Below are 27302 nucleotides of genomic sequence, written 5' to 3'. Positions count from 1 at the left end.
CTTTGTTTCAATGTTAACAGACAAAAGCTTTGGAAAGAAAGTTAAATTGAAGGCTTCAGAGATAAAACATCTTTTATTGAGAAATCACTGAAAATTTCTTTACAAGCATATGACCTTACTTATTAGGCTGTAATACAAGCAAAAGAGAGCGTTGAAGTAAAAAGCTGGTGTTACTGAGCCTGACATGCCCATAGGCACATCCTTTTAACTCTCACAAAACAAAATACTGAGAGACCAGGGCTAACAGTGAACTGAAACATATCCAACTCACACTTTTAAAAAACTACAGTGGCCCAAGAGGATAGTTTTTATTAGAGTTTTCTTCTTGCTATAAATTTAACCTACTGGAATTCTCTTTTAAGTCCCACTGCATTCAACTAGTTGAATTTTGAGGTCTTACTTATTCATTTGAAATCTGCATGTTATGGTAAATAAAAAATAAAATGCCCTTAACTTATTCTAAACTGCAGAGGCTTCCTTTTTGTATTTAATGGTTAGCAGTGATAAAATTACAAATTTCTCCCAAAATGTTCTTTGGACATGAGAATCAAGTCATAAGACATGAAGAAAATGAAAGAACATCCACTTCTGTTGTAGTGAATGGTGTACTGAAAAATTATCAGAGATATTATCATTAAACTCCTATTTCTCTACCAAGAGACCATAAGAACAGAAAAAGGAAAATGTTCAGTAAGTGATCCAGGGGAAAATGGGTGTAAGAAATAATAGTGTACACTGCTAAAGTTCTCATTTGAGAGTACTTTTAGTACTCAAAGAGCACCTTGAATTTCTAGAAAAGCAATTTTAAAATTAATGAAAGAGTAATTGGATAACTCTCATTTCTAAAAATCATCCCCCGCACAGATGCTAAATTAATATTACTAATATTCCTAAGATACAGGCTTACCATGTAATTACCCCACTCAAAAAACTATCCTATTAAGGATAAAATACAAACCCCTCTCTGGCGCTTCAACCCCCCCTCAACTTGACTCCCACATATTTTCCCACAACCATTTCCTGTATTCTGCCCAAAGTGACCCAGTATAACTTTCTTGGACTCATCATTACATTACTCTTCTTCTCTGTAGAAGAAGTCTATGTGAAATCAGGAGAAGGTGCATGATAGTGCATTCCTATATTTACTGCTGAGGATGTTGGATCACTTCAATTCAAAAGGTCTAAACCACCTGAGAGCTAAAGATAAGTCTGAACTACATCAGCAACCAGCATAGTAAGAACCTGAAAGTAGCTAAGGAAAGGTGAACCAGCCCAGGTTAGTAATGGAGCAGGTCAAACTTTCCATGCTGATACACTTCAAGCTTTCTGGCATAGACAGAACTAGTCTCAAGAAAGAAAGAAAAAAGGAGCACGAAGTCAAAATATGTTACAAAAAGAAAAAAGAAAGGAGAAAGGCAATAAGCATTTATGTAGTACCTATTACATTCCAGGCACTGTGATAAGTACTTTTCAAAAACATCATCTCATTTGACCCTTGCAACAATGATGCAAGGCAGGTACTATTACTATCCTCATTTTATAGTTGAGGAAACTGAGGTACACAGGTTGAGTGATTTGCCCATGGGTCATACTTCTATTAAGCATCAGAGGTTGGATTTGAACTCAGCTCTTCCTGACTTCACAACCAGCTCCACTGCAAAGGAACTGTGAAGGAAATTGCAGAGTTTTGGAATTGTAAAAAACAGTAAGAATAAATTAATTCAGAGCTTGAGTTTGAGAAGCAGAAATTGAAAAGGCTTAAGGAAAAATAGAGGGGAGGACTCTAGGTAAAAGAGGAGAGCTACAGATGATGGAGCAAAAGGATTATAGTTGAAGGTGAGGACTAAAGCAGAAACAGAATGATTTAAGGAGCAGAACACAAATAGAAAGACACAAGCAAAAGAGAAATATATAGTAATTGGAAAAGGACTCAAGAAGCAGGAGGAGAAAGAGGAAGACCTAAGGAAGAAATAAATGGAAATGGTAAGACAAAATAAATAACACAATTTGGAAAAGTCGGATAATAGTTTAAGTCTGGAAGAGGGAAAGGAAGTTGATGTGGCTGTCAAAGTGACAACAAGGTGGGAGGTAAAAATAAAGTGATAAAGTGACTTCAGAGTTGAAGACCTCTAATAACAGTTTGTCACAGGATTTTCTAGGAAAACTACTAGCAAGAACAAGAGAATGAATGAGGATCCCACTTCTAGGAATGTGAAGAGAAATGAATTTTGCTCACTGTGCAATGTTTGTATTTCTGTCACCATCTTGCCATTCAGAGATTCAGTGGAGTGCCCGAGGGATTTGCGCCTGGCCTACTGTTAACACTCTTATTAATGACTTGGATGAGTGTATTGATGACACGATTAGCAAATTTGCAGATGGCACAAAGCCTAGAAGAACAAATAAACTACTGGAAGGCAGAGCCAAGATTTAAAAATATCTCTACAGGCTAATACATTGGAGTGATTCAAATAAAATCAAGCAAGTATTTATTAAGTACCTACTATGTGCCAGGCATGATGCTAGGCAATAGAAATATTAGTAGGTAGAATAAAGCAATCCATTCTTACAGTAAACTTACATTCAAATACAGAAGACAAATGTTATATAAACACACACGTGTGTGTGTGTGTGCACAGATGTGTGTGTATAGGAAAGTTACTAATTGCAAGTACATACAAAGTAGTTTGTGGATGAGGGTACTACCTAACAGTTGGAGTGATCAAGAAAGATTTCATACAAAAGATAGTACCTGAGCTGCATCTTGAAGGAAGGGTGTTTAAGAATGGAGAATGGTCAACATTTGAATGCACAGAGATGGGAAATGGAATAGTATTTGTAAAGAACAGAGTGGCTAGTTTGTCTGGATCCAGATTAAGGGAGAGGGAGTAATGTCCTATGAAGTTAGAAGGATAGGTTGGAGCCAAGTTATTTAGGACATCAGAAGCTCAACAAAGGAGTTTATATTTTATTCGTCAGTCAATAAACATTTATTAAGCACTCACTATATTCCAGGTTCTTTTTCTTTGATATGTTTTTGTTGCTGCCTCCTGTACAATATTATGAACCTCTGTCCTTAGTTCTTCAGGCACTCTATATATCAGATCTAATCCCTTAAATCTATTCATCATCTCCACTTCATACTCATAAAGGATGTTATTTAGGTCATACCAATATGATCTAGTGGTTTTCCCTACTTTTTTCAAGTCTAAACTTTGAAATAAGAAGGTCATGATCTGAGCTACAGTCAGTTCCAGGTCTTATTTTAACAGACTATATAGAGTTTCTCCACCTTTGGTTGCAAAGTGTGTAATCAATCTGATTTCAATATTAGCCATCTGGTGATATCCATGTGTAGAGTCAATTTTTGAGTTTTTGAAACAGAATGTTTTCTATGAACAGTAAATTATCTTGACAAAACTCTATTAGTCCCTGCCCTACTTCATTTTGTACTCCAAGGCCAAAATTTCTGGTTGTTCTAATTGTCTTTTGATTTTCTATGTTAGTATTCCAATTCCTTGTAATGAATATGACATCTTTTTTGGTACTATTTCTCTAAGATGTTGTAGGTCTCTTTAGAATTGAACAACTTTGGCCTCTTTGGTATCAGTGATTGGAGTACAGACTTGTTTTACTGTGATGTTGAAAGCTTTGCCTAGGCTTCAAACAGATATTCTGTTATTTTTTTATATTATGCCTTAATACTGTTTTTCTAACATTTTTATTTACTACGTGCTCATTTAACATGCCTGCAAGGTTATGCTTAAGATTCTGCATGCTAGGCTTCAGCAATATGTGAACTGAGAATTGCCAGAAGTGCAGGCTGGTTTTCAAAGAGGCAGAGGAACTAGAGACCAAATTGCCAACATTATCTGGATTATAAAGAAAATAAGGGAATTCCAGAAAAACATCTATTTTTATTTCATTGACTGTGCTAAAGCCTTTGACTATATAGATCACAACAAAATGTGACAAGTCTTCAAAGAGATGGGAGTACCAAATCATCTTACTTGTCTCTTAAGGAACCTTTATGTGAGTCAGGAAGCAACAGTTAGAACAAAGCACAGAACAACTGATTGGTTTAAGATTAGGAAAGGAATACAACAAGGCTGCATATTGTCACCTTATTTATTTAATTTACATGCAGGGTACATCATGTGAAAATGCCAGGCTGATTGAATCAAAAGCTGGAATTAAGTTTGCCAGGAGAAATATTAACAATCTCAAATATACAGACATTGCCACTCTGATGACAGAAAGTGAAGAGGAATTAAGAAACCTCTTGATGAGGGTGAAAAAGGAAAATGTAAAGTCTGGTTTAAGCTTAACATTAAAAATTAATATCATGGCAACTGGTTCCATCACTTCCTGGAAAATAGAGAGAGAAGCAGTGCCAGATTTTATGTTCTTGGGCTGAAAGATTCTTGTGCATTGTAGTGGCAACTGCAGCCATGAAATTTTAGAACACTTGTTCCTTGAAAGAAAAGCTATGGCAAATCTGGATAGCATCCTATAAAGCAGAGATATCATCTTTCTGGCAGAGGTCTATATAGTCAAAGCTGTGGCTTTTCTGGTATTAATGTATTGCTGTGAGAGTTGAACTATAAGGAAAGCTGTTGCCACAAAACAGGCACTACTGAACTGTGGTGGTAAGACTTTTGGCAGCAAAGAGATCACTTAAAGAAATTAATTCAGACTATTTGTTGAAGGGACAAATGCCGAAGTTTAAACACTTTGGCCACATAATGAGAAGACAGAACTCATTGGAAAGGACTCTGATGTTGGGAAAGATTGAAATCAAAAGAAGGAGAGAGCAGAAAATGAGATAGATAGCGTCATGAAACAATGAACTTGAGCTTGGACAGATTTCAAGAGACAGTGAAGGATAGAAGGGCCTGAAATGCTATGGTGGATGTGGTCATGAAGAGTTGTACAATGACTGAATGACTGAACAACAGCATGTGGCAGGCACTGTGTTAAATACTGGGTATACAATATGGTGTGTTCTTGGGCTATATTGAACAAGGTATAACTTCCCGAAATAAGAAAGTTATTATTCCCCCATCATCAGAAGATATATACTGTTATGTTCAGTTCTAGTCACAACATCTTAGAAAATACATTAATAACTTGTAAAACACCCAAGATAGTAAAGACCCTTGATTCTTGCCATGTCTGTCATTCTCTATGCAACTTCAAGCAATTTCTTTAATTTCCGAGCCTCTGTTCCTCATCTATAAAAGGAAGAAATTGAAATAAAATAAGTATAAGGCCTCTTCAACTCTAAATCTATGATCCTATTATTGTTTGAAGGAGTTAGGGTTATAGGGTTAGACTTATAAAAGAAAATGGCAGAAGGAGAGATGATAGCTTCAAACATTTGAATAATTGTCACATAGAAGAAGGACTATACTTATCCTCTTTGGGTCCAGAAGGGTCAGGTAGAAGTTGTGAAGAGATATATTTGAGTCTGACTGATATTAAAGAAAAATAACAATCTTTTATGATCACTGTACATTTCACACTGTTGAAAATACTACTGGATACACTCATCTCTCAGGTTTGCATGACACACCTGTCCTTTGGTTTTTACACATGACCCTTCCGTCTCAGTCTTCTTTGTTGGATCTTCATTCATGTCATGCCTGCTAACTCTGGGTGTCCTTCAAAATTCCGTCCCAGGACCTCTTCTCTTTCCTTTCTACATTCTCTCATTTGGAAGTCTCATTAACTCCCAAGGGTTGAATTATGACTCCTTTATAGAAAATTCATAGCTCTATCTACTCAGGTATAGTCTTTCTCGTGGGCTCCATCTACTATCAATCATCAACCGCCTAGCAGCCATTTCAAACTAGATTTCCCATAAGCCTCTCAAATTCAGAATCCATATTTCCCCTCCCCAAAAAATCAATCCATTTTTCAACTCCTCTATTACTTCAGAATCATATTCCAGTTCATCCAGGTTCATCACAACCTTGGATGAATCATCCTTGACTCCTTTATCTCTCTCACTTCATATACTCAGTTTTCAAAACTTTCTCTCCATTCACATAACCACCATCCTGATTCAGGTTCTCATCACCTCACTCTTAGAGTCTTTGGTTCATGTCCCTGCCTTAAGCTTCTTTTCACTCTAAGCAATCCTCCACAAAACTATTGAAGTGATTTTTCTAAAACATCAGCCTATGTCACACCTCTACTCAACAAAATCCAGTGGCTCTCTATTACCTCAGGGATCAGTATAAATTCCTCTGTTAGAAATTCAAATCTCATCACAACTTGGCCCCTTTCTGTCTTTCCAGTCTTCTTACATATTACATATACTCTAAAATCCAATCATACTCAGTTATTTGCAGTTCCTCATATCTAGTGATCAATACCCCAGCTTCATTTCTTTGTACTGACTGTCCCTTATGCCTAGATTGATCTCCATTCTCACCTGACTTTTTCAAGACTTAGATCAAATGATTTTGTGGGTTTGGTTTTTTTTATAGCAGGTCTTTCCTGGTCTCCACTTAACCACTAGTGCATTCCACACTAAAATTAACTTTCAACTACTCTATATATTTTGTAAATTCTATGTATGCATATGTTTTATTGATTTTGATTGTGTAAAAAGTTTTAATTTAATAATATTTAACAAAACACCCAATAAATTATTAAATTTAATAGCATTAAATAAGCTTATTAAATTATCTAACTATATTTCTACTTTATATCATTGAAAATATCTGTTGTGTCTTTCATAATAGTTGAGCCTTTGTTTCATATCCATAATTGTGAAAAGTACTTCTTTTCTCTATCATTTTATGATGGGAATTTTTATATTGTGATTTTATATTAATTTAAAGCCTATTGGGTATATGGTAAAAGATTGTGGTGTACACCTAACCTCTAGTTCTTCTACCAGTTCTTATCAACAAGTACATTTTGCCATCCTTTGTTTGGAATACTCCTTCACCAGACAGGAGTTTCTCAATCTTCAGTTTTAAGCAGCAGTCCAGCAATCTAAATTCTGGTCTCAGACTACTTCTCTTACTGTCAAGAAAAATTAAGCAATGGAAACTAAATGTGAATTTCAGAGAATGGAATAATTGTTTGATCCATAGGCTCCCCCTGCTCACTTCCCACACACAGTGGTTTATGGGAGTACCTTAGAGTTTCATGGCAGTAAAAGAGATAATGCTACCAGCAAGGATCTGTGCCCTTAACTGCTTTGCAAAGGTAACCAAAGGAATCTGTCAGGGACAGAGACTTTGCTGTGTTTGGATTCTATTTTTAGATGTATTCATTAGCTCCTCTTCAAGCTCATTAGAATTTTTAGCTCATATACTGAACCATTGTTTCTAAGGAAGTGCTGATTAATGTTCTCAGTGGACAAATAGAAACAATAGAAATATGGCATGCTCTGAATAATGATTAATTCTACTTTTAACCAGAATGAGTAGTGGGAGGTAGTCATTACTTATACACTATAGTTCAATGAATAAATGCATGCCTCTCTAGACACAATACAAAAAAGGTGTTATAGAAAAAATGGGATTTGGACAATCCAGGCAAGCTCAGATGAATGTGTTCTGATAGAATCTAATGGCCTCTGTTACATTTCTATAGCAAAGCTGTACCTCAAATAAATTCTGAAGATATAGAAATATTATATAATTCATAGTAGTTCAGGATAAAGAGGCATCATTCAGCCTGAGCTAGAATGTTATTTTTAAATTAGATTAATTTTACCGAATAATCAGTCTTCCTGCTCGATTGAACTGGTTGATATTAGTTCAAGTGCATTTATCTTGAGAAGTGTCACATAGTAGAAGGACTATAGTATATGTGGTCAGAGGCCCAGAGTTCAATTTCTGTTACTTCCTGCATATGTAATCTCCAGCAAGTCAGCTAACTTCTCTCAGTTCTAGTTTATTATTCATCTTGCGTTGTTTTTTTAAATGGGGTAAGGTGGGGGTAGAATAGATGACCATTAAGTCCTCCCTTCCAGCTTTAAGTCTATGATTATAAATTTCTAAAAATCAAATGGGGTTTCTCTCTAGTTTTAATATAGAATCCTTTGCTTGCAAAGAATATTTCCATTTGTCTGCTCTTATTCTAATATAGTAAGACCTGAACTGGTAGATTTATTTGTATTTAAACCAGTCATTCAAAAATTCAGAATTTCGTTTTCCCCAACCATAAAATGTGAAGGACACCATCTCCCCAGTACATGTTCTAGAAGCAATAAACAGATTTTAAATTCTGATATGTGAAAATTATCATTATATTTCACTAAAATCTTAAATACAAGGTTTTTTTTTATTTCAACAAAGGATTAAGGATGTCTGACTCCTATTTACTCAACAGTAACCTCTGCTCAACTCTTTAAAAAATAGAGGGAGAAAAACTAATCCAGAGATGGATCAAATGTACAAATTGTTCTGGTGTTTCATGGCAAAACCAGAAAGTTCTCATCTGGATACAGAAAGTATATAATAGCAAATACAAGGGGGAATGAGGGAAAAAGAGATAGTAGCTCAAAGATTAGCAAATCTATCAGATAGCAGAGGTTGTTCCTTTCTACAGATTCACCTGCCAAAAAGTGAGGAGGGCTTACATTTCTGCTGTGCTTTATCGTCATAAGAAAACAAAAGGTTAGGGATGGTAACATAGGTGGGAGCAAGTAATAAACTTCTACTAGTGATTCTATAACACTGGAGAGGATTTTCCCAGTAAATAGATTTATTGTAAAAACCAGGCAAACTCCTCTTCTAAATCACACCCTGACAGAGATGCTATCAGGCAAATTTTGAAAATGAGAAGCATTTTTAATAGTATTTTTAATTTTTTTTCAATTACATGTCAAGGCAATTTTTGACATTCATTTTTATAAGACTTTGACCTCCTAATATTTCTTCCTCTCTCCCTCCTTCTCCTTCCCTCTTCCTAAAATGATAGGCAATTTGACATAAGTTATGTGTGTGCTATCATGTAAAAGATATTTCCATACTAGTCACAGTTGGAAAAGAAGAAATAGTTCAAAAGGGAAAAAAACACAAAAAAGAATAAAGTAAAAAAAAAAGTGTGCTTAATACTGCCTTCAGAGTCCATCAGTTCTTTATCTGGATGTGGATCGCATTTTCCTTCATAAGTCCTTTGTACTTATCTTGCATCACTGTGTGTCTGAGAAGAGCTGGATCATTCATAGTTGGTCATTATACAAAATTCCAGATACTGTGTACAATGTTTCCTTGATTCTTTTCATTTTATTTCACCTCAGTTGGTGTTCTCTTTCCTGGATTTTCTGCCTGTTCATCATTTTTTATTGCACAACAGTATCCCATTACATTCATATAGCATAGTTTGTTCAGTCATTCCACAATTGAGGGGCATCCCCTCAATTTCCAGTTCTTTGCTACAATGAAAAGGGTTGCCATAAATATTTTTCCACATTTAGGTCCTTTTCACTTTTTTATGATCTCCTTGGGATGCAGATCTAGTTGTTGTATTGTTAGATCAAAGGGTATTATGCATAGTTTTATAGCCCTTTGGGCATACTTTTAAATTGCTCTCCTGAATGGTTAGATCAGTTCACAACTCTGTCAACAATGCATTAGTGTCCCAATTTTCCTATTTCCTCTTCAACATTTATCATTTTCCCTTTTTTTGTCATATTAGTCAATCTGATATGTGTGAGGTGGCATCTCAGAGTTGTTTTAATTTCCAATTCTCTAATTAAAGGTTATTTAGAGAACTTCTTCATATGCCTACAGATACTTTTGATTCCTTCATCTGAAAATTGTCTATTCACATCCTTTGACCGTTTATCAATTGGGGAATGAGTTGTATTCTTATAAATTTGACTCTATTCTCTATATATTTGAGAAATGAGGCCTTTATCAGAGACACTTGCTATGAAGATTGTTTCCCAGCTTTCTGCTTTCCTTATGCTTTTGGTTGCATTAGTTTTGTTTGTGCAAAATCTTTTTAATTAAATATAATCAAAGTTATCTATATTTTCTTCTTTCATTATGCTCTCTATCTCTTGTTTGACATGAACCTGTAACTCACTTAAATGCTCCTTTAACAATTTGGTGCTTTACCACTTGGTGCCTACATGTTTAGTATTGATATTACCTCATTGTCTATCATATCTTTTAGCAAGATGTAGCTTCCTTACTTATTTCTTTTAATCAAGTTAATTTTTGGTTTTGCTTTGTCTGAGATCAGGATTACTACCCCTGCTTTTTATTTTACATCAGCTGAAACAAAATAGATTCTGTTCTAGCTCCTTACCTTTACTCTGTGTGTCTTTCTGCTTCAAATGTGTTTCTTGTAAACAACATATTATAGGTTTCTGGTTTTTGTTGCACTCTATTATCCATTTCTTTTTTATGGGAGACTTCATCCCACTCCCTTCCCCCATCTTTACTTAATCTCCTCCCTTCCTACTAAGATAGATTTCCACATTCAGCTGTTTGTGTATATTATTCCCTCTTTAAGCCAATACTGACAAGATTAAGGTTTAGGTGATGCCCATCACCCACCCTCTTATCTTTCCCTCCACTGTAATAGATTTTTCTCACCTGCTCATGTGAAATATTTTACTCCATCCTACCTTTCCTTCTGCACCAACACACTTCTCTTTCTCATCCCTTAGTTATTTTTATATCATTCTCTCAAATTTGTCTTATATTCATATCCTATGTATATGTATATTCATCCTAACTCTATTATTAGTGGTACAATTTTAAGAATTACAAGTATCACCTTCCGAAGTAGGGATAGAAATAGTTCAGCTCCATTGAATCCCTTATTGTTTCTTTTCCCTTTTTTACCTCTTTAGGCTTCTTTTGGGTCTTGATATTGGAGATAAAAATTGTTGTTCAGTTCTGATCTTCTTATGAAAGCTTGAAATCCTTCCATATCATTGAATGACCACTTTTCCCCTTGCAGCATAATGCTTAATTTTGCTGGGTAGGTGACTCTTGGTTGTACCTCTAACTCCTTTGCCTTCCAAAATATCATGTTCCATGACTTCTGATCTTTAAATGTGGCAGCATGTGATGATTCTCAGAGCTAGGAGTCTGCCCATTTCCCTGGCTACCCTCAAGCACATGGGGAGGTGGTGTCTTGGTGTTGTTTGCCTTCTCCACTGCACTGGAGCTCAGGATGTCCCACAGATTTACTGAGGTGGGACTTACTACTGGCTTGCTGGGACACTTACTGTCCTGGACTGAGCTCCTCTTTAACCCAAGTGGGACAAACCTTTCTTCGCAGTCTTTCAAGCTTCTTGGGCTAAAAGATTAGTTCACCCCTTTTTCGCTGGTTCTGCTGTTCCAGGATTTGTTTTGGGTGCTATTTTATGTTTGCTTGTAGGTGAATTGTGTATTGTTTTCTTTGCAGTGCCAGGCAATAAACATATTTTAAAGAAGTGGGGGAGTGGAAATAAAACAGGAAGGTACTGCTGTATTTTTTTAAATGTCTCTAATGTGCTACTTCTGGAATTGATGCCTCACTACTGCTCACCTTTCCCTACAAGAGAAAGCAGCTCTCTAGACCTAGGCCTCAATAAATCTTGTGTCTTACTATTAACTCAGCTACCTGACTTACCTAGAAAGGAGCTGTTGAAGAGTTAGTGACTCAGTTTATCCTTTCCTCAATCCCCTATATTTAACAGGTCCTGAATCATATTTCATGCTATCTTGCTGTCATCCACTAAGATATCAGGGTCCAAATAGCATAGGACATCTTGCCATCTGCCATCGAGATACAAGATGAGAAATTCCAAAAAGAAAAAAATATATAAGATCACCACATTCCTTCCAGAAGAGTTAAGAGCTTGATTCTAAGGTAAAGTTCCAAACCAGGAAGTAAACCCAGAAAAATCAGCAATCAACAACAACATTAATATAAAGAGGTATTATGAATTAGATGCCTGAAAATAAATACCAAAATAGGAGATTAACTCCAAAATACCAACAAGCACAATAACCACAAAGAAAAATAGAGCATGGCTAAAAAATCAACTAGAAGAAATAAAAATTTAAAATGACATTATAAATGAAAAGAGAGTAATGAAAGGAATAATTGGATGAGAAATGACAGTTTTGGAGACTTGGAAAGAAAATAAACAATTTAGCACAAGAAACTCAAAACCTGGAGGGAGGCAGAGTCAAGATGGTGGAGTAGAAGGACACACCTATAGAAGCCCACCTCCCACGATCCATAAAATACCTGCAAAAAATGACCCTAAACAAATTTTAGAGCAGCAGAAGTCACAAAATGACAAAATGAAAGAGATTTCCAGTCCAAAGCCTGGAAGGCCAACAGGAAAGGTCTACCACACTGTGCACAGACCAGAGCACAGCACAGTGTGGGCCATGATGAGACAAGGACAGGACTGGAGTAGGCTTCAAGGCCCCACCAGAAGCATCTGCAGGACCCAGATTCCTCAACTCACAAATGCCAAAGACAGCTTCAAAGGTCAAGGAGAAAGTTCTTTCACTTGGATGAGAAGGGAACCCAACAGTGTAGCCCCAGCCCCAGGCAGCAGCAGCTTCCATTGTTGGAGCTCTGGTTTAAAGCACCTGGGGGAATTAAGCAGATGATCTGAATCTCAGCTCTGAGTGGCAGCCCTGGAGTGAGGAGGAGTGCTGGCTGGCATGGTGGAACTAGGGGAGGCTCTGAAGAGGGAATTCTCCTCACAAACCAGAGGACAGGCCAGGAGAGGAATAAACTCCTCTCCCTTGATTGTGCCACCTTGGAGGAATGGAGAACTTACAGGTCCCCAGAGTATACCCTCCCCTTGACAAGGAACACAAAAGTCAAGTAACTGGCTGGGAAAATACCCAAAAAAGGGGAAAATAATAAGACAGTAGAAGGTTAATTTCTTGGAGAGCAGGTGTTTTCTTCCATCCTTTCAGATAAGGAGGAAGAATGTATACCATCAGAGGAAGACCTAAAAGTCAAGACTTCTGTATCCAAAACCTCCAAAAAAATATACAGTTGTCTCACACCATGGAAGAGGTTAAAAAAGAATTTTGAAAATCGAACAAGAAGTGAAGGAAAAATTGAGAAGAGAAATGAGAGTGATTCAAGAAAAATTATGAAAAGTAAGTCAACAGCTTGCTGAAGGAGACCCCAAAAATGTTGAAGAAATTAGCACCTTTAAAAATAGACTAACCCAAATGGCAAAAGAGGCCCAAAAAGCCAATGAGGAGAAGAATGCTTTAAAGAGAAGAATTAGCCAAATGGAAAAGGAGGTTTAAAAGTTCACTGAAGAAAATAGTTTTTTTAAAAATTAGAATGGAGCAGATGGAAGCTAATGACTTTATGAGAAATCAAGAAATTACAAAATAAACCAAAAGAATGAAAAAATAGAAGACAGTGTGAAATATCTCATTAGAAAAACAATTGACCTGGAAAACAGATCCAGGAGAGACAATTTAAAAATTATGGGACTACCTGAAAGCCATGATCAAAAAAAGAGCCTAAACATTGTCTTTCATGAAATTAGCAAGAAAAACTGCCCTGATATTCTGGAACCAGAGGGTAAAATAAATATTGAAAGGATCCACTGATCACCTCCTGAAAGAGATCTGAAAATAAAAACTCCTAGAAATATTGTAGCCAAATTCCACAGTTCCCAGGTCAAGGAAAAAATATTGCAGGCAGACAGAAAGAAACAATTTAAGTATTGTGGAAATACAATCAGGATAGCACAGGATCTGGCAGCTTCTATATTAAAGGATCAAAGGGCTTAGAATATTATATTCCAAAAGTCAAAGAAACTAGGATTAAAACCAAGAATCACCTACCCAACAAACTGAGTATAACACTTCAAGGGGAAAAAGTGGTCATTCAATGAAATAGAGGACTTTCAAATATTCTTGATGAAAATATCAGAACTGAATAGAAAATTTGACTTTCAAACATGAGAATCAAGAGAAGTATGAAAAGAAAAACAGCAAATAGAAATCATAAGGGACTTACTAAAGCTGAACTCTTTACATTCCTACATGGAAAGATAATATTTAGAACTCTTGAAACTTTTCTCAGTATCTGGGTAGTTGGAGGAATTATACACATATATACAGACAGAGGGCACAGGGTGAGTTGAATAGGAAGGGATGATATCTAAATAAATAAAATTAAGGGATGAGAGAGGAATGTATTTGGAGGAGAAAGAGAGAAATGGAATGGGACAAACTATCTCATAAAAAGTCAAGAAAAAGCTTTTTCAATGGAGGGGAAAAGGAGCAGGTGAGAGGGAAAAAGTGAAGCTCACTCTCATCACATTTGACTTAAGGAGGGAATTACATGCACACTCAATTTGGTATGAAAATCTATCTTAAACTACAGGGAAGTAAGTGAGAAGGGGATAACTGGAGTGTGGGCAGGATGACAGAAGGTAGGGCAAATGAGAGGAGAGGGGTAATTAGAAATAAACACTTTTGGAGAGGGATAACATCAAAAGAGAAAATAGCATAAATGGGGGAAGGATAGGATGGAGGGAAATATAGGTATTCACAGCATGACTATTATGAAAGTCCTTAGCAAAACTACACATATATAGCCTATATTGCATTGCTTGCCTTCTCAGTGGGGATGGGTGGGGAGGGAGAAAGGGAGAGAAGTTAAAACTCAAAGTTTTGGGAATGAATGTTGGGAATTGTTTTTGCATGCAACTGGGAAATAAGAAATACAGGTAATTGGGTTTAGAAATCTGTCTTGCCCAACAAGAAAAGAGAGAAGATGGGGAAAAGGGAAGGAAAGGGTGTGACAAAAGGGAGGGCAGATTGGGGGAAGTGGTAATCAGAGTGCACAGTGTTTTGGGGTGGGAGCAGAGGAGAGATGGGGAGAAAATCTGAAACTAAAAATCTTGTGGAAATGAATGTTGAAAACTAAAGATAAATAAATAAATTGGACAAAAAAGAAACTCAAAACCTAACCCAAGATGCAGGCTCAGAAAATTAGAATGAATCAAACAAAAGTTTATGATTTAAAAAGACAGCAAGAAATATTGTAAAATATTTATCTTTAAAAACAGAAGAAAAAAATAAAGCATCTCCTATCAAAAACAGCAACACTGCAAAACAAATCAAGGAGATACAATTAAAGAATCACTATACTACCAGAAAGTTATAAAAGAAAGAAAGAGAAGAAAAGAAAAAGAAGCCAGGATATTATATTTCAGGAAAAAAAACCACTAAGATTCAATTCAAGTGCTCCCCAAAATTACTTTTGCTTTCTTTGTGTGTGTATTAACTATATGTCTCCCCCAGGAAACTGTAAGTTCCCTGACGACTTGGACTATTTCATTTTTGGTTTTTATATTCATTTGTTTAATACAATGTATGGCACCTAATGAGAGTAGGGATAGGGACGAGCACCTGTGATTCCACTGCTATAACAAAATCTCTGCTAAAGAAACTCTCTTACTAACGCAGGACTTCACTTTCTTGGCAACTTAGATTTAGAGAGTTAGCTAGAACAGATGATTCCCAATTGCAATCTAAACCAGATTTAAATAAATTAAAATCAGCAAAATAAATAAAAATACAACAAAAGATACATAGATGTATGGTTTTCTAAGTCAATATGCAATATCCCGGGATCCTTACATTTAATGCCCTCTCCATTTCTATTTGAATTTCATGCCATTTGGTTAGAGCACTGAGAGATTAATTTATTTGCCCTGGTCATTTAACTAGTGTATGAGAGAGTTATGACTTTAATCCAAGTCTTCCCAACCCTCAGATTCACATTTAATCCACCAAATCACTGAATCTCTAACAGGTAGTTACCAAAACAATTGGTTAAATGTGAAAGGATTTTGTGGGTAACTTAATCTCCCATTCCAGCCCCTTCACTCACACACAAATCATATAATCTTAACCTGGCTTCACTCTGTTTACTGCTACTCTCCAGAGCAGCCTACCTCCTCACAAATTTCTAACATTCATTTTACAAGAAACAAATACTTTCATTCCTTGACATGAGGAAAGACTAAATCTTCAAGTGCTGCAGAAGACAGAGCATGGTATTTTAATATCATCTGTCGCACCTTCAACAGGAAGCCTTAGCCAATCCACCTCAATTCCATTGCCTTTCCACTGTTAATTATCTCCTGGTCATCCTGTGCATAGCTTGCTCTGTATGTATTTCTTTGTATGCTGTCTCCCCCATTAGATTATGAACTTCTTAAGAACAGGGGTAATTTTTGCCTTTTTCTGTATACCCAGCAATTAGTACATGCCTAAGCACATAATGCTGTTACCCCTTGGCTTTCAAAAGTGTCCTAGTCAAGGAGATTGGTACAACATTGGCTCATGAGGCACAGCCAGTATTCTAAATGGCAAAACATTCTCATTCTTTCAACATGAATTTTATCCTAGTATATTGCTCTAGGTGCTGAACTTTTCAACTAAATTAAATTCAACAAATGTTTCTTAAATGCATACTTTATGTTCAAGGTACTGTGTGGATGCAAAATAAAGAACAAAACAGCCTCCACCTAACCTTTTCCATTGTCCTACAAGACTAGAAGTGTGGGAGGAGGATACAACATACATGCAGATGATATTACAAATTATATACAAAGGAAAGTAATTTGAAAAACATATAGGGAAATAACAATTTGAGGGTCTCATGAAAGTACTCATGTAGGAAGTCTCCTGAGTCTTGCTTTGAAAGAAACTAGAGATTCTGAGAGATAGAGTTGAGAAAAGATTGCATTCTAGACACGGTGGAACACCTGTACAAAGTCATGAACACAGAAGGCACAATATAGCATACAAGGAACAACTACCAATCCAATTGGAGTAGAATGGAGAGTGTATAAGCCTAGAAAGGCAGGTGGATGCTATATTGTGCAGGGCCAGAGTGAGGGTTTCATATTTTATCCTACAGACATGAGAGATCACTAAGTTTGATTTGTTTGTTTTTCTGGTAAGAGAGTAACATGGTCAGATTGGTATTTTTGGAATATGAATCAGGCAGCTAAATGGAGAATGGATTGGGGAAGGGACTAGACTGGAAGCAGGGAGACCAATTAGAAAGCTATGCATTAGTCTAGTCCAGAGGTGAGAAGGGCCTGATCTTGAGCAGAACACTAAATTTATGACAATTTCCTGTAGGAGATTTTTTAGGATTATAATTCTCTGATAATAGTAAGAACATTATCCCTTACCTATTATCATAGGTCAACTGAGTTATATCTAGAAATTCCCTACTTATGTTCAGAAAAAGAGTCTAAGCAGAAAAAAGCACTCAGGCTAAAAACCTCAGTGTGATCTCCCAAAGAACCATGAGGATTTAATAGACTTAAACAGCAATTTAAAGAGCCTTCCGGAAGTCTTCTAATCCATTCTCCAAGGCTTTCCCTTGACCTTTTCTCAGCTTCCCTTTGCCTCTTCCCACCACTCTCCCTTTGCTCATCTACTGAGATAGATGTTTTCCCTTCTCCTCTCCAAAATAGCTATCCTTCCCCTCCTTTCAAGTCAAGCTCCTTTACCTCTTCCTCCATGCAGATTTCCCAAAGTACCCCAGTTCCTAGTAATCTGAGTCTTCTCTGATCTCCTACAATATTTAGCATATGAATTACTCATTGAGCATTTATTTTCTTCCCTGCACTATTAGCCACATTGGAAGTTTTAGAAGTCAGTCATAGACTAGAAGAGATTTAAAAGTCACTCAGTTTAAATCCTTAATTTTTTGGAAGAGGAAGTCAAGGGCCAGACAAGTTAAATAATTTGCCAAATATGACACCATTAAATAGTATGCTTATGATTTTCCTATTGAGCTCCTTAAGGAAAAAGATCATATCTTTTATTTTTTTTGTAAATCCCTCATACCTAACAGAGAGTTTTGCACACAATAGAAAACTAACAAATAATCATTGAATGATTTACCTAAAATCTCTTCCAGAGAGATGGATAACTAACCTACCTTGTATGAATGATTACTAAGAAATAAGACTTCCAGTCTTGCCACCTTTTTTGATATGTAATGCTGACTATTGAGAAAGGTTTCACCCTTTTAACCTAAATTCCTCTTTCTACTTTAATAAATTCCCTCTTTTCTCTACATCTCTATCAGTTCACTGATATGCCTCTGATCCCTTTCTGGCTATCCTTAACCTTGTTGAGGCCTTGGCCACCTACACTCAGCAGGAAACATAAAATGGAGTCAAGAACAAATAGCTTGATGCAGCATTCATTTCCTTCTTGATGGTGCTCTTGCTGCTTTCTCTCACTACTTAGATGCTGGGTCCTCTCCCTGCCTGCCTGTCTGCCTAGGGAGCTACCTCAGAAAACTTCTCTAGACTTATGCTGCCTACCTTGACCTATCATGTCTGCCTGATTTTTCCGTTGCTGTTTACTTTGGGGGAACTTGACTTCTGGATCACCTATCTTATGGATCCCCAGCAGGCCCCTCTTTTTATCCAGATGGATGTATATATGTTACCTTTCACATCTAAAATATTTTTCCCTGTTTCATATACCTTTTCCCCATCTTTATTTATATCCTTCTTGTTTAAGATGTTATCTCTTGTGTGGCATCTTCCCTAGAAGTGGTTACTCTCTCCTTGAATCTTTCCCATCACTTGCCTTTGTATTTCAATATTTACTACCTTGTATTATTATAATGGTTTGTGTATCTGCCTCACCTCCCAAAACTTCCCCTCCCCACTAGAATTACGAATTCCTTGAGGGTAGTAACCATGTTGTCTTTTATTTCTGGATTCCCAGCATCCAGCTCAAAACCTTCAACACTATACTTTAAAAATATTTGATGAATTCAGTTTTGTTCCTGGACTCTCCTGGATCTTTCTGCTTTGCTGTCACCTCCATATGATTTGCAAATCTATTTTCTAAATGGAAATGAAGCTGACATCTCCTACATTACACGAAGTCCTTTTAAACCCTTGGAGGAGGGAGGGTAAACCTCTGGCCTCAAGGCCAAAGCTGCCCCTCTAGGTCTTCCTTTGACTGAATCAAAACTTCATAGAACAAATTCCCTTATTTAAAAGATTTGTTCTGCAAAACATAGACTCATTCAAAAGGTTGAAAAGATTTGTTCTGCAAAACATAGACTCATTCAAAAGGTTGAACCCAAGGACCTAGGAGGTCACATGTGGCCTCTCCATCCTTAGGAGGCATTAGACACAGGGTCCATAACCTCAATTAGCTTTGGTAGTAAGTGGGTAGGCAGAGCAATGCAAAGCCTCAAACCCTGAGACTGTATTCCATGTGAAAGCACTTGGGTTAGTTTCCCTTGACATAACTGCTCTTTTTAAAAACAAAGTTAATCTGTATGCTTATTTAAAAAGTAGCACTATGAGTTACATGAAGCTTTATGTTAAATAGATAATCATAGGTTTCCTTTCTTTTTCTTCTTACCTACTAAAGAAGAACCATAAAACTATAGAGCTAAAAGAGAATAGTGATTTTTAGGATTAGGACTAAGCATCTGACTTTATAGATGAAGAAAGTGAGTCCTAGAGATAGCTCATTAGTAACACAACAAGAAGGGAGTGACAAGCTTGAAACTAAAAGTCTGACTCCCTGTGCCATACCCTTTGGCTCATTAAATACCATTGATCTTGGTCTTCCATGTTAATTCCTCAGAAAAAAGACCTGCAAGCCCTGATGAATGTCACAATTACTTTACCTCCTCCTAACAGAAAAGAAGAATGAGAAAATCCATCAGGTGACTTGTGTCCACTATCATAAATCCTCTAGAATGTAGGTTCTTTGAGGGAAGGAACCATTTTCTTTTTGACTCTCTATCCCCAGCACCTCAAACCAGTGTCTCGAACATGGCAGACACATAATAAACATGAGTTGAATTAAAGTGAAGTGAAATAAAATATTAAGTATTCCAAGCTGAAGTGAGAAATCCTGACTGGTAAATCAAATATAATTTGTCTGTGAGTGAAGACCAGAGTTCCAAAGTCATCTTTAAAGATGACTTTTATAGAGAACAGCCAGCTAATGTAATGGATAGAGCATGAAACTTGGGATCAGGAAGACCTAAGCTTCAATCCTGCCCCAAACACTTACTAGCTGTGCAGTCTGGAGTAAGTCACTTCACATCTGTTACTCAGTTTCCACATCTGTAAAATGAGTATAATAACAGCACCTACTTACCAAGGTTATTGTGAGGAATAGAGTTAATATATGTAAAGGAATTGCAAACCTTCAAGGTTAAATGCTAGCTATTATTGTTATTATTATTTCAACCATCATCAGCCTGCTCTGTTGTCTTCCTTATTAATTACCCCATCACCCAGGTAGGCCGTTCAGTCTGAATCGAGGCATATCCATTTTAAAAACTCAAGACATGATGGATTTCCCAGCAGTGGGTTCATAATGTATTCTAGGGTAGCAGTTACTATGTCTGTTGAGAAGCAGCCCTAAGCATGGCTCTCTCCAAATAGAAGCCCTGTCTCCCTAGAGGGCCCATCCCTGGTCCCCACTCATACCCAAAACATGTCAATGACACAATTCTTTTGAGAGATTAGCCATTTTTTGGATAACTGACAAGGAAAGAAGCTTAAATCCATGAAGCAAAGATTTAAAAACTTCTTTAAAAAAGAAATATTGGGGGGGCGGAGCCAAGATGGCAGAGTAGAAAGACGCACATATGCTACCTCCGAACCCACTGCCCATAAAATACCTGTAAAAAAAAAGAACCATGGGCGAATTCTGGAGCAGCAGAAGCCACAGAACGGAGCGGATGAAATTTCTGCTCCAGAGAGCCTGAAAACCTCTCACAAAAGGTACCTTGAGCCCCGGACCCGGAGCAGAGCCCAACCCTGCCTTGGTGGCGCAGCGCCAAAAGGAGCAGATCCGAAGAGGCTTCAGGGACAGAATCTCCAGCAGCCGCGCGGGTCCCTCCACCCACAGGTGACAAGGGTCGGTGAGAGGGTCTCTTTGGCAGGACAAGAGGGGAGTGGGGTGCCCCCATAACTCAGGCCCCCTCAGGAGGCAGCAGAGGAGGTGGGAGCAGACCAGGGCTCCCCAAGCAGGCAGGAGCCCAGATCCATTGTTGAAGGTCTCTGCATAAACCCCCTGAGGGAACTGACGCCTGAGAGGCAGCCCTGCCCCCACCTGAGCACCTGAACTTAATCTCACACTGAACAGCAGCCCTGCCCCCACCCAAAGCCCTGAGGGTTGGGAAGCAGCATTTGAATCTCAGACCCTAAGTGCTGGCTGGGCGGATCTGGAAGCAAGGTGGGGGTGGAGAGGACACTCAGAAGTCAAGTCACTGGCTGGGAAAATGCCCAGAAAAGGGAAAAGAAATAAGACTATAGAAGGTTACTTTCTTGGTGAACAGGCATTTCCTCCCTTCCTTTCTGATGAGGAAGAAAAATGCTTACCATCAGGGAAAGACATAAAAGTCAAGGATTCTGTATCCCAGCCCACTCAATGTGCTCAGGCCATGGAAGAGCTCAAAAAGGATTTTGAAAATCAAGTCAGAGAGGTGAAGGAAAAACTGGGAAGAGAATTGAGTGACATGCAAGCAAAGCATGAAAAACAAGTAAACACCCTGCTAAAGGAGACCCAAAAAAATGCTGAAGAAAATAACACCTTGAAAACTAGCCTAACTCAATTGGCAAAAGAGGTTCAAAAAGCCAATGAGGAGAAGAATGCTTTCAAAAGCAGAATTAGCCAAATGGAAAAGGAGATTCAAAAGCTCACTGAAGAAAAGAGTTCTTTCAAAATTAGAATGGAACAGATGGAGGCTAATGACTTTAGGAGAAACCAAGAAATCACAAAACAAAACCAAAAGCATGAAAAAATTGAAGATAATGTGAAATATCTCATTGGAAAAACAACTGACCTGGAGAATAGATCCAGGAGAGACAATTTAAAAATTATGGGCCTACCGGAAAGCCATGATCAAAAAAAGAGCCTAGACATCATCTTTCATGAAATTATCAAGGAAAACTGCTCTGAGATTCTAGAACCAGAGGGCAAAATAAGTATTCAAGGAATCCACAGATCACCGCCTGAAAGAGATCCAAAAAGAGAAACTCCTAGGAAGATTGTGGTCAAATTTCAGAGTTCCCAGGTCAAGGAGAAAATATTGCAAGCAGCTAGAAAGAAACAATTCAAGTATTGTGGAAATACAATCAGGATAACACAAGATCTAGCAGCTTCTACATTAAGGAATCGAAGGGCATGGAATAGGATATTCCAGAAGTCAAAGGAACTAGGACTAAAACCAAGAATCACCTAACCAGCAAAACTGAGTATAATACTTCAGGGGAAAAATTGGTCTTTCAAGGAAATAGAGGACTTTCAAGCATTCTTGATGAAAAGACCAGAGCTGAAAAGAAAATTTGACTTTCAAACACAAGAATGAAGAGAAGCATGAAAAAGTGAATAGCAAAGAGAAGTCATAAGGGACTTTACTAAAGTTGAACTGTTTACATTCCTACATGGAAAGACAATATTTGTAACTCTTGAAACTATTCAGTATCTGGGTACTGGGTAGGATTACACACACACACATGCACACGCACACACACACACACATAGAGACAGAGTGCACAGAGTGAATTGAAGAGGATGGGATCATATCTTAAAAAAATGAAATCAAGCAGTGAGAGAGAAATATATTGGGAGGAGAAAGGGAGAAATGGAATGGGGCAAATTATCTCTCATAAAAGAGGCAAGCAAAAGACTTATTAATGGAGGGATAAAGAGGGGAGGTGAGAGAAAAACATAAAGTTTACTCTCATCACATTCCACTAAAGGAAGGAATAAAATGCACACTTATCTTGGTATGAAAACCTATCTTACAATACAGGAAAGTGGGGGATAGGGGGATAAGCAGGGCGGGGGGGATTATGGAAGGGAGGGAATGGGGAGGAGGGAGCAATTTGAGGTCAACACTCATGGGGAGGGACAGGATCAAAAGAGAGAACAGAAGTAATGGGGGACAGGATAGGATGGAGGGAAATATAATTAGTTCTTACACAACACTACTATTATGGAAGTCATTTGCAAAACTACACAGATTTGGCCTATATTGAATTGCTTGCCTTCCAAAGGGAAGGGGTGGGGAGGGAGGGATGAAGAGAAGTTGGAACTCAAAGTTTTAGGAACAACTGTCGAGTACTGTTCTTGCCATTAGGAAATAAGAAATAAAGGTAAAGGGGTATAGGATGGAGACAAGGGCAGAGAAGGATGATAGAAGAGAGGGCAGATTGGCAGATGGGCAATTAGAACGCTCGGTGTTTTTGGATGGGGGGAGCGGACAAAAGGGGAGAAAATTTGGAACCCAAAATTTTGTGAAAATGAATGTTAAAAGTTAAATAAATAAAAAAAATTTTTTTTAAATTTAAATAAATAAATAAATGACTTGCAACTAAAAAAAAAAAAGAAAGAAATAACAGACAAGCAATATGCAGTTAAGACATTGCATCTGTTTTCAGGAAGGTTTACCTGAGAAATTTTTAAATCCCCAGTGCTGTGCACTGAGAAAACAAAATCATTTATTTCTTGTTGGCAGAAAAGCATAGTGATATTTGGTGGCTCCAAAGCCTTGAAAAGAGAGATTCAAATCATAAAGGTTTGGTGCTCTGCTGTACAGGCAAAAATGAAAAAAAAGAGAATATTTCCTTATGTTTATTTTAAGCCAAGGAAGGAGATTTTGTGGTTAAAGAGACAAATTAATTTGGATCTAAACTGTTCTTCAGCATTTAAAGTGTCAGCAACTAAAAAAGCACACTAAACCCTCTTGAGCAAACTTTGATCACAGTTACATGACTTGTAAAGGTTTGGCCTTAATGAGAGAATGTCAAAGTATAAAGGAAGTTGAAGCCACTCCTAGGGGAGACAGGCTTTTAGATCTTCTGGCTTCATGTCAAATGGAAATGGCTACAGGTTACAAACGGGCAGGGCAGGAGAAGAGGGGTTGCTGTGAGGGGGCTTTTTCTTATGCAGGAGTGAGTTACATGGTTCTACTCTTAGAAAATTTCTGGTGGCCCCAATTAAGTCACTGGTATGTGTGGCAGACTGGGTGGCTATCTCACCATAGGATGAAACCAATGGCTCATCTACACTCAACTTTCCCAAGTGGTTGTGATGGGGCAGTGAGGTGGTCCAATGGATAGAGCACTGGAACTAGAGTCAAGAAATCCCAAGGGCAAATTCAGAGGCAGACACTTCCTAACTGTGTGAGAGCCCAGAGAATGGTCTCTAGTTCCACTAGAGCTCTCAGTAAATAAGTTTCTCCTACTGTTACTATTGAGACTAATTGAAATAGGAGTTACAAAAGGTTTTTGAAAATGTAAAAGGGTTCTGGAGAGACATCATGGTAGTGGAGAGAGAGGTAGGCCCTCAGCTGAAAAGTCCTCCAAGTTCTGTCTGACATATACTGGCTAGAAATTTCTTGAGAACTGCATAGCTATTGACAACCAGTAATGGTAGAAGAAATCCTCTCTACCAGTAAAATCACAGGACTAGATCCTCATCTCAAAAAGAGATAAATAGATTTATAAAATGACATTTATTCTCTTGTTTATAATCTGAGCTAAATTATCCCCAGAATTCATTGTGGGTTCAGTGTCTAAATGGACCTGAAGGCCATTACACAAAATTTCCATGTAAGCAAAGGGTGATAATGGCAACTAGATAGTACAGCAGACAGATAACCAGGCCTGAAATCAAAAAGACTGAGTTCAAATCCAGCCTCAAGCATTGATTGTGTGACCCTAAGCAAGTCACTTAACCCTGCTTGTCTCAGTTTCCTCATCTGTAAATGAGCTAGAGAAGGAAATAGCAAACCACTCCCATATCTTTGCCAAGAAAACCCCAAACAGAGTCACAAAGAGTTGGACATGACTGAACAACAACAAATTTCAAATAATATTCAACATAAATTTTCTGGATAACAAAGGATTTGATAGCCTCTAGGTGGAAGAGCTGACCAGATTTTAGTGAAAAAAAAATTTTTTTTAATTTCTCTGCATAAGTACAGTACATTCATATAGTAGACACTTGATAAATATGCATTGGATTTCATTTTATTAAGGATTGGGCTGGGAGGAGAATAGTCCTATAGGAAGAAGAAGGTAGCAGATGAAGTTGAAGCTAACCTTCTCTTTTTCTAAGGTTTTGTTTAGGCCATTGCTTTTAGCCATAGGGACTTTATAAGACCTGAGTAAGTGGGGACCGCTGGAGGTACCTCCCTTCAGTGCTTTTGATTCAATATGAGATCTTTCAGAGTTATTTATCTTGTGTGTAAAACCTGTCTTATAGTTGAACTGAGTTCAATTGAATTGAAGTCAGTCTACATAATGCCCAAGATTTCACAAATCTCTCTAAAGCCCTGAAGCCCTTCCATAGCTACAGCCACAGGAACTCTCATTCTGCAAACCCCACAAATTAAAGTCAGTTGTGTAACTCTACCCAGTGTGTTAGAGATGAGATGTATTCATCCTTTAGGAACTACTGTGCTGTTACAAGAAAGGAATAGACATGGTTCAAGTGTATGCTGAGCCCAAGCCCCAGATTTCTACTTTAAGATAAAATGGAACATTTCCTTCCTTTACATCTCTAAAAACTTTCTAGCATCTAAAGTGATGGCAACACCCAGCCTTCCCATTGAATTAATATTGGAGAGTCTGCAATGAGCTTTGTGATAAAACAAACAAACCAAAAGGACCCATTGGATTTGCCCATGGATTCATCACTACAAAAACCAGCCCTTTCTTAGCAGGTAAGATTGTGATGAAGTCAAAGCATGCAGTGATGACTGAAGCTTCCAAGAACCATGTAGAGAGTTACATTATTATGACTGGGTGAGGGAAATATAATAAGCCTTCCTAGGTGAGCGTTTAAATATTCCTGTTAGTTCTGAGGATAACAATAGCATACCTAGCTGATTATCTTTCAGATTTTAAATTTTTAATATCATAAACTTAACAACCAGTCAACAAAAACAATCAAACACAAATTCGTAATAAGTGGTAAACTAACCCCAAACACTGAGCCTTTAACAAGAAGGCAGAATAACAAACAAGAGAAGAAAATGCTTTCATACCGTGTTCGGGGGTAAACATACTAGAAATCACACCTACTTTTGGTCCTGGTTTTCTTCCTTTTTTTCTTTCTCCCTGGCCTCCTTATAGTTCCTCACAAACTACAGCCCATCTTCTGACTCCATGCATTTTCACTGGTTATATCCGATGCCCAGAATGCTCTTTCTCCTTATCTCTGCCCTGTGACTTTCCTGGTTTCCTTCAAGTCTCTGCAGCTAGGTGGCCTTTAAGATCTAAATTCAAATCTGGCCTCAGATACTTACTCGCTATATGACTATGAACAAAACACTTAACCTCTACTTGCCTCAATTTTCTCAAGTGTAAAACGGGGATAATAATACCACCTATGCCTTAAGGTTACCTGAGGATCAAATGAGATTATATTTGTAAAGTGTTTAGCACAGTGCCTGACATAATAAATTCTCGTTCTAAAATTTGCAACTATGCCCAAAGGATCATAAAACTGTGCATACCCTTTGATCCAGCAATTTCACTACTAGGTCTATATCCCAAAGAGATCATCAAAAAGGGAAAAGGACCCAAAAATACAAAAATATTTATGGCAACATTGTTTGTGGCGGCAAAGAACTGAAAAGTGAAGGGATGTCCATCAACTGGGGAATAGCTGAACAAGTTGTGGTATATGAATGTGATAGAATATTATTCCCTAAGAAATGATGAGCAGGTGAACTTCAGAAAAACCTAGAAAGATTTGCATGAACTGATGCTGAATAAAATGAGCAGAACCAGGAAAACATTGTGCACAGTAATGGCAACATCGTGCGATGACCATCTTTGTTAGGCTAAGCTCCTCTGAGCAATGCAAACATAAAAGACAATTCCAAAAGACTGGTGATGGAAAATATTATTCACAACCAGAGAAATAACGATAGAGTCTGAATGCAGATCAAAGCATACTATTTTCTCTTTCTTTTGTTGTGTTTTTTTCTTTCTCATGGTTTTTCCCTTTTGTTCTGATTCTTCTTTCACAATATGACTAATGGGGAAATATGTTTAATATAATCATATTTGTATAGCCTATATCAGATTGTATGCTGTCCTGGGGAAGAGGAGTAGAAAGAGAGGGAAAATTTAGAATTCAAAATCTATCAAAGAAAATGTTGAAAACTAAAAGGGAATAAATTTTTTAAAAGAAAATAAAAAAGAAAAATTGCCATGAAAACAAAAAGGAACAACATAAATGCTTCTTCTCTGCCAACTGCCCTCCTCCAACCCCCTGCTAAAATCTCAC

Source organism: Notamacropus eugenii, chromosome 1 (genome assembly GCF_028372415.1).
Source record: "Notamacropus eugenii isolate mMacEug1 chromosome 1, mMacEug1.pri_v2, whole genome shotgun sequence".
Lineage (NCBI taxonomy): Eukaryota > Metazoa > Chordata > Mammalia > Diprotodontia > Macropodidae > Notamacropus > Notamacropus eugenii.
The sequence above is the reverse complement of the archived record's forward strand: the minus strand, read 5'-3'. Positions refer to the sequence as shown.